The sequence below is a fragment of the Myotis davidii genome, unplaced genomic scaffold (genome assembly GCF_000327345.1).
Source record: "Myotis davidii unplaced genomic scaffold, ASM32734v1 scaffold67, whole genome shotgun sequence".
Taxonomy (NCBI): domain Eukaryota; kingdom Metazoa; phylum Chordata; class Mammalia; order Chiroptera; family Vespertilionidae; genus Myotis; species Myotis davidii.
The window spans coordinates 1,032,716-1,042,239 of NW_006298521.1; the positions used below are offsets into that span (position 1 = coordinate 1,032,716).

The 9,524-nt window shown below is 42.5% G+C and overlaps 1 pseudogene; it reads left to right on the forward strand.

The window, feature by feature from the left end:
- The first annotated feature begins 105 nt into the window (after positions 1-105).
- Positions 106-3,069, forward strand: LOC102773393 (annotated as a pseudogene).
- Positions 3,070-9,524: the final 6,455 nt, after the last annotated feature.

Below are 9,524 nucleotides of genomic sequence, written 5' to 3' on the forward strand. Positions count from 1 at the left end.
GGACAGGTTCTCCTGAGCGGGAGGGGGTACAGCACGAGTTCACCTGAGGGGGAGGGGTTAGGGGACAGGTTCACCTGAGGGGGAGGGGTTAGGGGACAGGTTCACCTGAGGGGGAAAGGGGAGTCCGGGGAGGATGCGGGGACCTCTAAGGGCCTGAAGACCATTTCCTTTGTTGAAGGGATCAGTGCCCGGACTCCGACCACTGGGAGCAGTCTGTCACCAGCTTGAAGTCTCAGGCCCCGAAAGTTCAGTTCTCCTTCCCCAGCTGTTTACCAGGCACTGCACACAGGGTGAGAAAACATTGTTCCAGCTCATCCGGGGCTTAAAATACAAGCCAGAGACTATGAATTGTTGTGCTTTGTTTCCTAAGGGACATGAATATATTTTACAGGAATCAGACAAGATTCTCTGGAGGGTGTTGGTAACTCACTTCATTTCCATGCCCGTGATTGTATCAGGTATCCTTCCAAAAGGCATTGTTGCCAAGCACTATGCCAGGTGAGATGATCCCAACCCTGAAGGAACTCAGACTATTGGGAGACAGGCAAACATGACCGAGTACAGGTAAGGGCTATAGAGGACTGTACAAATGGCTGTGGAACCACTTAAAATACATAGATACGTGCCCTCTACAATTTAATTTGAAGAGTAGGAGCGTGTATATAATGTGTTTTTTATGTTCTTTCCTAAATAAATGTAGACACAATAATAAGCACCACCAGAGTATGCAGGAGAAATGAATCGTGCACAAGCAAGTTACTTGGGTAAGTTACAGCCTTACCCATTTAACTGACTACATAATCATTTCGTTCCACAAATATTTCTATGTGCCAAGCATTAGATCTCCTAGCAGTGCTCAAGACAATTCAAAATGCTTAACAATCCTTAGAAAACATTCCCCCTAATGCAGTGGTTCTCAACCTTCCTAATGCCGCGCCCCTTTAATACAGTTCCTCACGTTGTGGTGACCCCCAACCATAAAATTATTTTCATTGCTACTTCATAACTATAATGTTGCTACTGTTATGTATCGTAATGTAAATATCTGATATGCAGGATGTATTTTCATGGTTACAAATTGAACATAATTAAAGCATAGTGATACAAAAACAATATGTAATTATATATGTGTTTTCTGATGGTCTTAGGCGACCCCTGTGAAAGGGTCATTTGACCCCCAAAGGGGTCTCAACCCACAGGTTGAGAACCGCTGCCCTAATGTTTAGCCTAGATCATTTGTAATATAATCCTGATTGGTTTCTTTGCTTCTATTGCCTCCCGATATTCTAGATCCTTTAAAAATGCAAGTCAAATACTTGCAGGGTTTACTTCCTTATTTCAACTTATCTGCTCAAAGGATCTAATGAGTTTCCCTTATCAATCTTTTTTTTTGAATCCTTACCCAAAGAGTGAGGATATTTTTTCCATTGATTTTTAGAAAGTGTGGAAAGGAGGGAACTGGTGGAGGGAGAGAGAAACACTGATGGGAGAGAGACACATCAATTGGTTGTCACACACACACACACACACACACACACACACACACACGATAGGGGTGGGGATTGAAGCTGCAACACAGGTACCAGCCCATGATCTGGAATCAAACCAGAGACCTTCTGGTGCACAGGCCAATGCTCTAACCACTGAGCCATGCTGACCAAGGTTCCCTTACCAATCTTTAAAATTGTAACAGCAGCACACCACCCAAATTCCTGATTCTCAGGAATTTTTCTCCATAGCACTGAACACTTTCTGTATCATAATTTATCTCTAATTGGTTTATTGTTACTATTTTGTTTACTGCCAGAATATATTCCAGCACCTAGAAAAGGTCCTACTATAAGGTAATTGTTCAATAAATGTTAGTTGAATTAATGAACAAAGAACATTTCTGAAAGACATATTTTAGGACTGTGACTTTGCATTTTCTCTTCCCAGTAGGCACCTAGCCATGGGCATCTCTCAGGACAACTGGCACAAGTGCCACAGGCTGGGGACAAGAGAAAGCCCTATCAGAAGAAGCAAATATATGAGCTGGGCCACCCTCCTGCCAACACTAAGATGGGCACCCACTGAATGCACACAGTCGGAGTGCGAGGAGGCAGCAAAAAGTACCATGTCTTGAGGCTCGATGTGGGCAACTTTTCCTGGGCTCCAAGAGTTGTACATGCAAAACAAGAATTATCGATGTTGTCTACAGTGCATCCAACAATGACCTGGTCCACACCAAGGCCCTAGTAAATGACTGCATCATGATCATTGACAGCACACCGGACGGACAGCAGTACAAATCCCACCATGTACTGTCCCTGGGCCACAAGATGGGGGCCAAACTGACTCCTAAGGATGAAGAGACTTTACACAAAAAACATTTAAAGAAAATTAAGAAGAAATATGACAAAAGGGGAAAGAATGCCACAATCAGCAGTCTTCTAGAGGAACCGTTCTAGCAGAGCAAGCTTCTTGCATACATTGCTTCAAAACTGTGCTGCAGATGGCTGTGTGCTGGAGGGCAAGAAACTGGACTTCTATCTGAGGAAAATCAAGGCCCAGGAAGGCAAATAAATCCTCCTCTCTCCTCTCTTCACTCATGTCATAAAGGTGGTCTACAGTCTATGGGAAAAAAAAGATATTTTCAGAAAGGAGAAAGAAAATAACAATCAAAAAAGTACAGGAAAGAGGAAAGATGGAGGAGAGGAAGACAAAAAGTATAAGATTAAAAGAGAGAGAGATTAACAGGATAGGCTAGAAGTATGGGCAAGTAAGAGAAACAGAAGGATAGCAAATTGGTCAAACAGTGGGGTGTTATTTACTGCCTGGAATCGGCTGGAGGATTTTCAACCTTGACTGAATTGACAGAACTAAGCTAATAGTTCACTTGGGCTAAAAAGGCATTTTTTAATGTTACATATCTTATGTAATTGTTTACCTTAGATCAGCAATTTTCTACCGGCATGCCACAAGATTTCTTAAAGCATGCAATATGTGACTATTAGGTGAGGGGCCCTGACGTCTTTTCCCTTAGATTGTCAAATTAAAAAATTACAACAGCCACACAACAATTGCCATCTGGTGTGAATGAATCAAAATTATATCTATTTTTGTCAGATTGGCAAAAATATATATATTCTGGTGTGTCGCAGAATTTTAGTAATTAGTTTATGTGCCATGAGACGAAAAAGGTTGAAAATCATCGCCTTAGGTAATCATGCCATCATTTTGATGTACCTGAATTAAACTTCAGATGAAATCTGTGATCTGAGTTTGTCTTGAGCCTGCTGCAGAAGACCTAGATCAACAATGACTCAGTAGTCAAGAAGTAAAAATAAATGAAAGGAAAGAAGGAAAGGAAAAAATAGAAAGCAAGGGAGAAAGGTGAGGTGCAAGCAAGATTTGGACCAAAATGTGTATGCTTTTTGTACAGAAAAGAGAGAACGAGGATACTGGTAAAGAGAATGGAAGATGAATGATGGAGAGAAAACTTCTTTCTTGTGCTGGCTCCTTTATCTCACTTTCTCCTTATTATCTCTGCCTATGATTCTCTCACTAGAAAGCTTATGCCATTGCCACCTATGCCACCAAAGCATCCTGTGTCAATCAGGAAAAGCTCTGGTCAGTCTAGACCAGCCGTGGACAAACTACGGCCCGCGGGCCAGATCCGGCCCGTTTGAAATGAATAAAACTATTGAAAAAAAAGACCGTACCCTTTTATGTAATGATGTTTACTTTGAATTTATATGAGTTCACACAAACACTCCATCCGTGCTTTTGTTCCGGCCTCCGGGCCAGTTTAAGAACCCATCGTGGCCCTCGAGTCACAAAGTTTGCCCGCCCCTGGCCTAGGCCTCTCTAGGCTCTGACTTTTCACCGACAGCTTTGGGCTATAAACGTGTGTATGTACCACCTTTCTGCATCTGAAGTCCCTCAAGTCAGGGGTTTTGTCTTCCTCGTTTCATCCAGGACCAAGCTCAGTGGCTTGCACTTAGAATCTATGCTATAAAAATGTATTGATGCCCTAACTGGTTTGGCTCAGCGGATAGAGCGTCAGCCTGCGGACTGAAGGGTCCCAGGTTCAATTCCGGTCAAGAGCATGTACCTCGGTTGTGGGCACATCCCCAGTAGAGAGTGTGCAGGAGGCAGCTGATTGATGTTTCTCATAGATGTTTCTAACTCTCTATCCCTTGCCTTTCCTCTCTGTAAAAAAATCAATAAAATATATTAAAAAATGTATTGAACTGAAAACTTTGGAGCCTATAGGAAAATAATAACAGAATAGTGTAATTGTTAAGAGCAGAGATCAGCAAACTGCAGCCTGTGAGCCAAATCTTTTCCACTATCTATTTTTATAAATTGTACTGGAAACTATCACAGTCATTTATTTACATATTGCTTATTTGATGCTACAATCAGAGAGTTGAATAATTGTGGCAGAGATTGTATGGCCCAGAAAACCTAAAATATTAACTAATTGGTTTTTTGTAGAAAAGGTTTGCCAATCTCTGGTAAAGAGCATGAGATGGTGTGAATCCTGCTCTCCTTTCTTAGCACCTCATCTTGGACAAGCAAACATCTCTTTAAGCCTTTTACTTGTAAAATGAAACAGTACTAATACCTCCTTAATTTGGCTCAAGATATAATTGGTAGTAAGTAACTAACAATTGACTGCTGGTATTTAAGCAGTAGTTCTTATCTTTCTAGTAATAGTTTCATTGTAGGGATCAATGAGTTTTATATAATTTGTAAAGTTAGCAACCGAATTTCCTATTATTGTTACTAATTGATTTTAAATGTAATTTTCATTTTTTCAATTTAGCCAATATTTTTAAGCATCTATCATGAACTATATTAGAGTCTCTATTACAAAAATGAATAATATAATGCCTCAACCATCAATCAGCTCTCAGTCTATTAGAGAACCCAGAAATATAAACATATACTGATGATACAATGTAATAATACCAGAAAGGATGTACAAAGAGCTAGGAAACTGGAAGGTGAATAAGGGTCTACTAAAGAAGATATTTAAGCTGAATCTTAAATAAGTAGATGAATACTGGACAAGCAAAAAATAAAAGTACATTCCAGAAAAATGGCCTAAGCTGTTGGTTTTATATCTGAATTCTACCCAACACAAAAGATACAATCTCTGCCTTATACAAGAAGTTTCACAAAATGGTAAGTGTTTCACTTTTAGTAATGACAGGCTAGGTTATTTAAAGCAATCCTTTGAATAAGAAAAACTTTTTAAAAATACTGAAGGAAAACCCTAGCTAGTTTGGCTCAGTGGATAGAACATCGGCCTGTAGATTGAAGGGTCCCAGGTTCAATACCTCGGTTGCAGGCTCCTCCCCAGCCTGGGCCCTGGTCAGGGCTCCTACAGAAGGCAACCAATCAATGTGTTTCTCTTACACTGATATTTCTCTTTGTCTTTCCCTCTCTTCCACTCTCTCTAAAAATAAATGGAAAAATATCCTCAGGTGAGGATTAAAAAAAAAAAAAGCAATAAGAAAAGTGAACATTCAGCTTCCTCTAAATGACCATCCAAAGTATAAAGCAATAATAAAGCAGCCATGTGTCATGGGTTTAAAAATAAAGAATTGGAATATTTATGGCATGGTTCTGCTCCAAACCATCATCAAACTACCTGGGGACTCTGCCTCCTCTGGTATCCTCATTCATGTTCCCAGGTCTCTCAAAATGCCCCTTCTGTATAGGCAGCAAAAGAAAAAACAAGCAAATTGGACTGTATGAAAAATTTATAATTTTGTACATCAAAAGAGACCACAGAGTAAAAAAAGCAGCCCTCAGAATGGGAGGAGATGTTTGCAATCACATATCCGACAAGTTATTAATATCCAGAAAAACAAAGAACTCCTAAAACTCAACAAAAGCAAAAAAGAACAAATAATCTGATCAAAAGTGACCAAAGGATTTGACTAGCCATTTCTCTTAAGAATATATACAAATGGGGCCAACAAGCATATGAAGAGATATTCAATATCACTAATCAGCACGGAAATGCAAATAAAACTAGGAGAGACCACCTCATGCTCATTAGGAGTGCTACTATTAAAAAAAGAAAAAAAAGACACCAGAAAATAACTGACATTGATGAAGATGTGGAGAAATCGGAACGCTTGTGCACTGTTGGGGGTGGGGGAGTAAAATGGTACAGCCACAATGGAAAACAGTATGGCAGTTCTTCAAAAAATTAAGGAGGGAATTACCAAGTGACCTAGCAATTCCATTTCTAGGTATATATCCAAGAGACTTGAAAGAAGGCTCTCAGAGGGATATTTGTACACCCATAGTCATAGCGGCATTATTCATAAAAGCTAAAATGTGGAAGCAACTCAGTGTTCATCAATGGCTAATTGGATAAGCAAAACATGGTTCATCCACACAGTGACTATTTATTATTCAACCTTAAAAGGGAAGGAAATTGACATACACTACAACATGGATGAACCTTGAGGACATTAAGCTAAGTGAAATAAGCTAGTCACACAAAAAACCAATAATGTATGATTCCACTTATATGAGGTACTTAGAGTAGTCACATTCATAGAGCTAGAAAGTAGAATGGTGGTTGCCAGGGGCTGGGAGAGAGGAAGGAATGGAGAGTTTTTAATGGATAGAGTTTCAGTTTTACAAGAGAAAAAGAATTATAGAGATGAATGGTGGCGATGTGAATGCACTTAATACCACTGAACTGTATACGTAAAAATGATTAAGATAGAAAATTTTATATTATGTATACTTTACTACAAGTGTAAAAATTGGAGGAAGAAAAGACCACATCTGTGGGCACAGGCCCAGGTATATCTCTTGCCTGAAAACTTCCTCTGCTTTACACTTCCCAGCAGCTAAGATCACAGAAGGTTGAAAATCAGTAAAGAAAAGAAATCTAGGGGGATAAGGACACATATGTAATACCTTAACCAATAAAGAAAAAAATAAGTAAAAATAAAAAGACTGACAACACCCAAAAAAGAAAGAAAGAAACCTATTGGCAGAGAAGAAGAGAAATTCATTGAGAACAATCTGCAAAGGCCAGAGTTACTTTTTATGAAGTGAACTTTGTCAAGTCAATCAGTACCAAACAATATTCAGACATTATTAGCACTCCTCCCACCTTCCCTGCCTGAACTTGGAATTTCTCCACTGGCATTGACATTGAGCTCTTAATTATAAACATTTGGCAGAAAACTATGGAAGAGAAACTTACAAATGCCATTCTGAATGTAACTACCGCTGGTCTAACAGTGGTTTACACCAATGCTATTCCAAGTGTTCTGAGTAAGGTGGATGAAGGACTTAAGTATTTTATTTCAAGACTTGTAGAGTTACAGTCATCAAGACAGTGGAGATAAATGTAATAGAATAGAGAGATCAGAAATTATTAACTCACACTTACATGGTCAATTCGTTTTTGACAAAAGCACCAAGGTAATTCAAAGGGGGAAAATAGCCCTAGCTGGTGTGGCTCAGTGGATAAAGTGTCGACCTACCTACTGAAGGGTCCCCGGTTTGATTCTGGTCAAGGACACATGCCTGGGTTGTGGGCTCAAATCCCCAGTGTGGGGTGTGCAGGAGGCAGCCAACCAATGATTCTCTCTCATCATTGATGTTTCTATCTCTCTCTCCCTTTCCCTTCCTCTCTGAAATCAATAAAGATACGTAAAAAACAAAAATTTGAAGGGGAAAACAATGAGAAACCACTAAGCAACTATACAAAGTAACATGTATGTAGCCCCAATCTGGAAGGAACCAAGTGTCCATCAACTGGTGAATGGACAAACTGTGGTATATCCACATTAAGAAACCAGCAAAAAAAGACTGCATGCTGTATTATTACATTTATATGAACTTTCTAGAAAAGGCAAACAATATGAAGACAGAAAGTAGATCTGTGCCCAGCTGGTGTGGCTCAGTGGTTGAGCATCGACCCAGGAACAAAGAGGCCACCAGTTCAACTCCCGGCCAGGCACGTGCCCGGGTTGTGGGCTCCATCCCCAGTAGCAGGGATGCAGGGGGCAGCTGATCGATGATGTTCCTCTCTCATTGATGTTTCTGTTCTCTATCCCTCTCCCTTCCTCTCTATGAAATCAATAAAAAACATATTTTTAAAACAAAAACAAAAAACTCGTCAAAGTATTGAAGTAAAAGGCTCCTGCCTGGCATGCTACGGGTCCCTGCAAGGTATGGAGCACCTGACCATGATGTCAAGTAACCACGTGGCCAGTGCTGCCCACCATGAGCTGGATTCTTCCAGACCCTCCGCTAGTGCTGCAGCCACTCGTCTAAGACAGGAGTAGCAGGACTGGGATTGAGAACCCGCAAGGCCAGAGGGCGGCCGTAAGTCATGACACCCGCCGCTGTCGCACGGGCACACGTCCCGAAGCTCTCACTACCTCTGGCCATACGGATGGGAGTCGCTCATGGTCAGATGGAGAAGGGCAAATGCCAGCTTGGGGCACAGGTGGGAACGCTTGGTGCGCAGTAGTTTCCGCCGGTGTCGCTGTAACACATCATCACAAACTCAGCGGCTTGAAACACAGACTTAGTATCTTAGAAATCGAGTCTCTTACACATCTTCACAAACTTCGTGGCTTGAGGTGACTTAGTGTCTCACTGTTCTGATGACTGAAATGGATGTCACTGGGCTAAAATGAGGTGCTGACGGGCAGGCCTGTGTTCCTTCCAGAGACTCCAGGAGAGAACCCGGTTCCTGGCCTGTTCTCGTTCTAGAGGCCACCATGTTCCCTTTCTCCAGCCTCAAAGCCAGGACCCAGGGCTGAAGGGCGAGTCCTTCGCACACTGCCCTCCCTCTGCTCTCCACTTCCATCGTCTCATCCCCTTTTCTAACCTCACACGGACACTCCCTTTGCCGGCACTCCTGCTACCCATATTTATTTCACGTCGTCATGCACGTATTACCGTGTTGGTCCTGTAAAATGTAAGCTTCAGGAGGGTGAGACCTGGTCTGCCTTGTGTCCCACAATCGCCTTAGCCTGTGGCACAGCACCTGGCTCTGTGGGTTCAGAGCGCACATCCGAAGACACTCAGCACCCCTCTCCCGGCCCCCACCCCCTGCCTGCAGGCTGTGGAACCCGGGGCCGGCCACTGAGCCTCTGGCTCCTTATCTGTCAAGTGAGACCAGAGGCAGGTTGTCGCGAGGAGAAATGAGAGAGCACAGTCACAAAGCACGTAGCATGGGGCACACAGAGCAAATGCGTGTGTGGGGACGGGGCGCAGAGCCCGCGGCATCCGTGCTCCCCCCATTTCCCCTGTGAGCCAGGAGCAGAGCCATCTGCTGGGCGGAGCTGTGGAGTCCTGGAATGGGTGCTGAGAAGAGGCGGGAGAGGGAAGCCATGAGGCGTGAGCAGCTGACTGGGCACCATGGCTCTGTGGGCAGCACACATCCTTGGTGTGGGATTTCCTCCCTGGGCGCAGGAGCTAGCGGAGGGCGGGCAGGACAGGTGCTTGTGCAGAGCTGGGCGGATGAGCAGGGCGGAAGGACG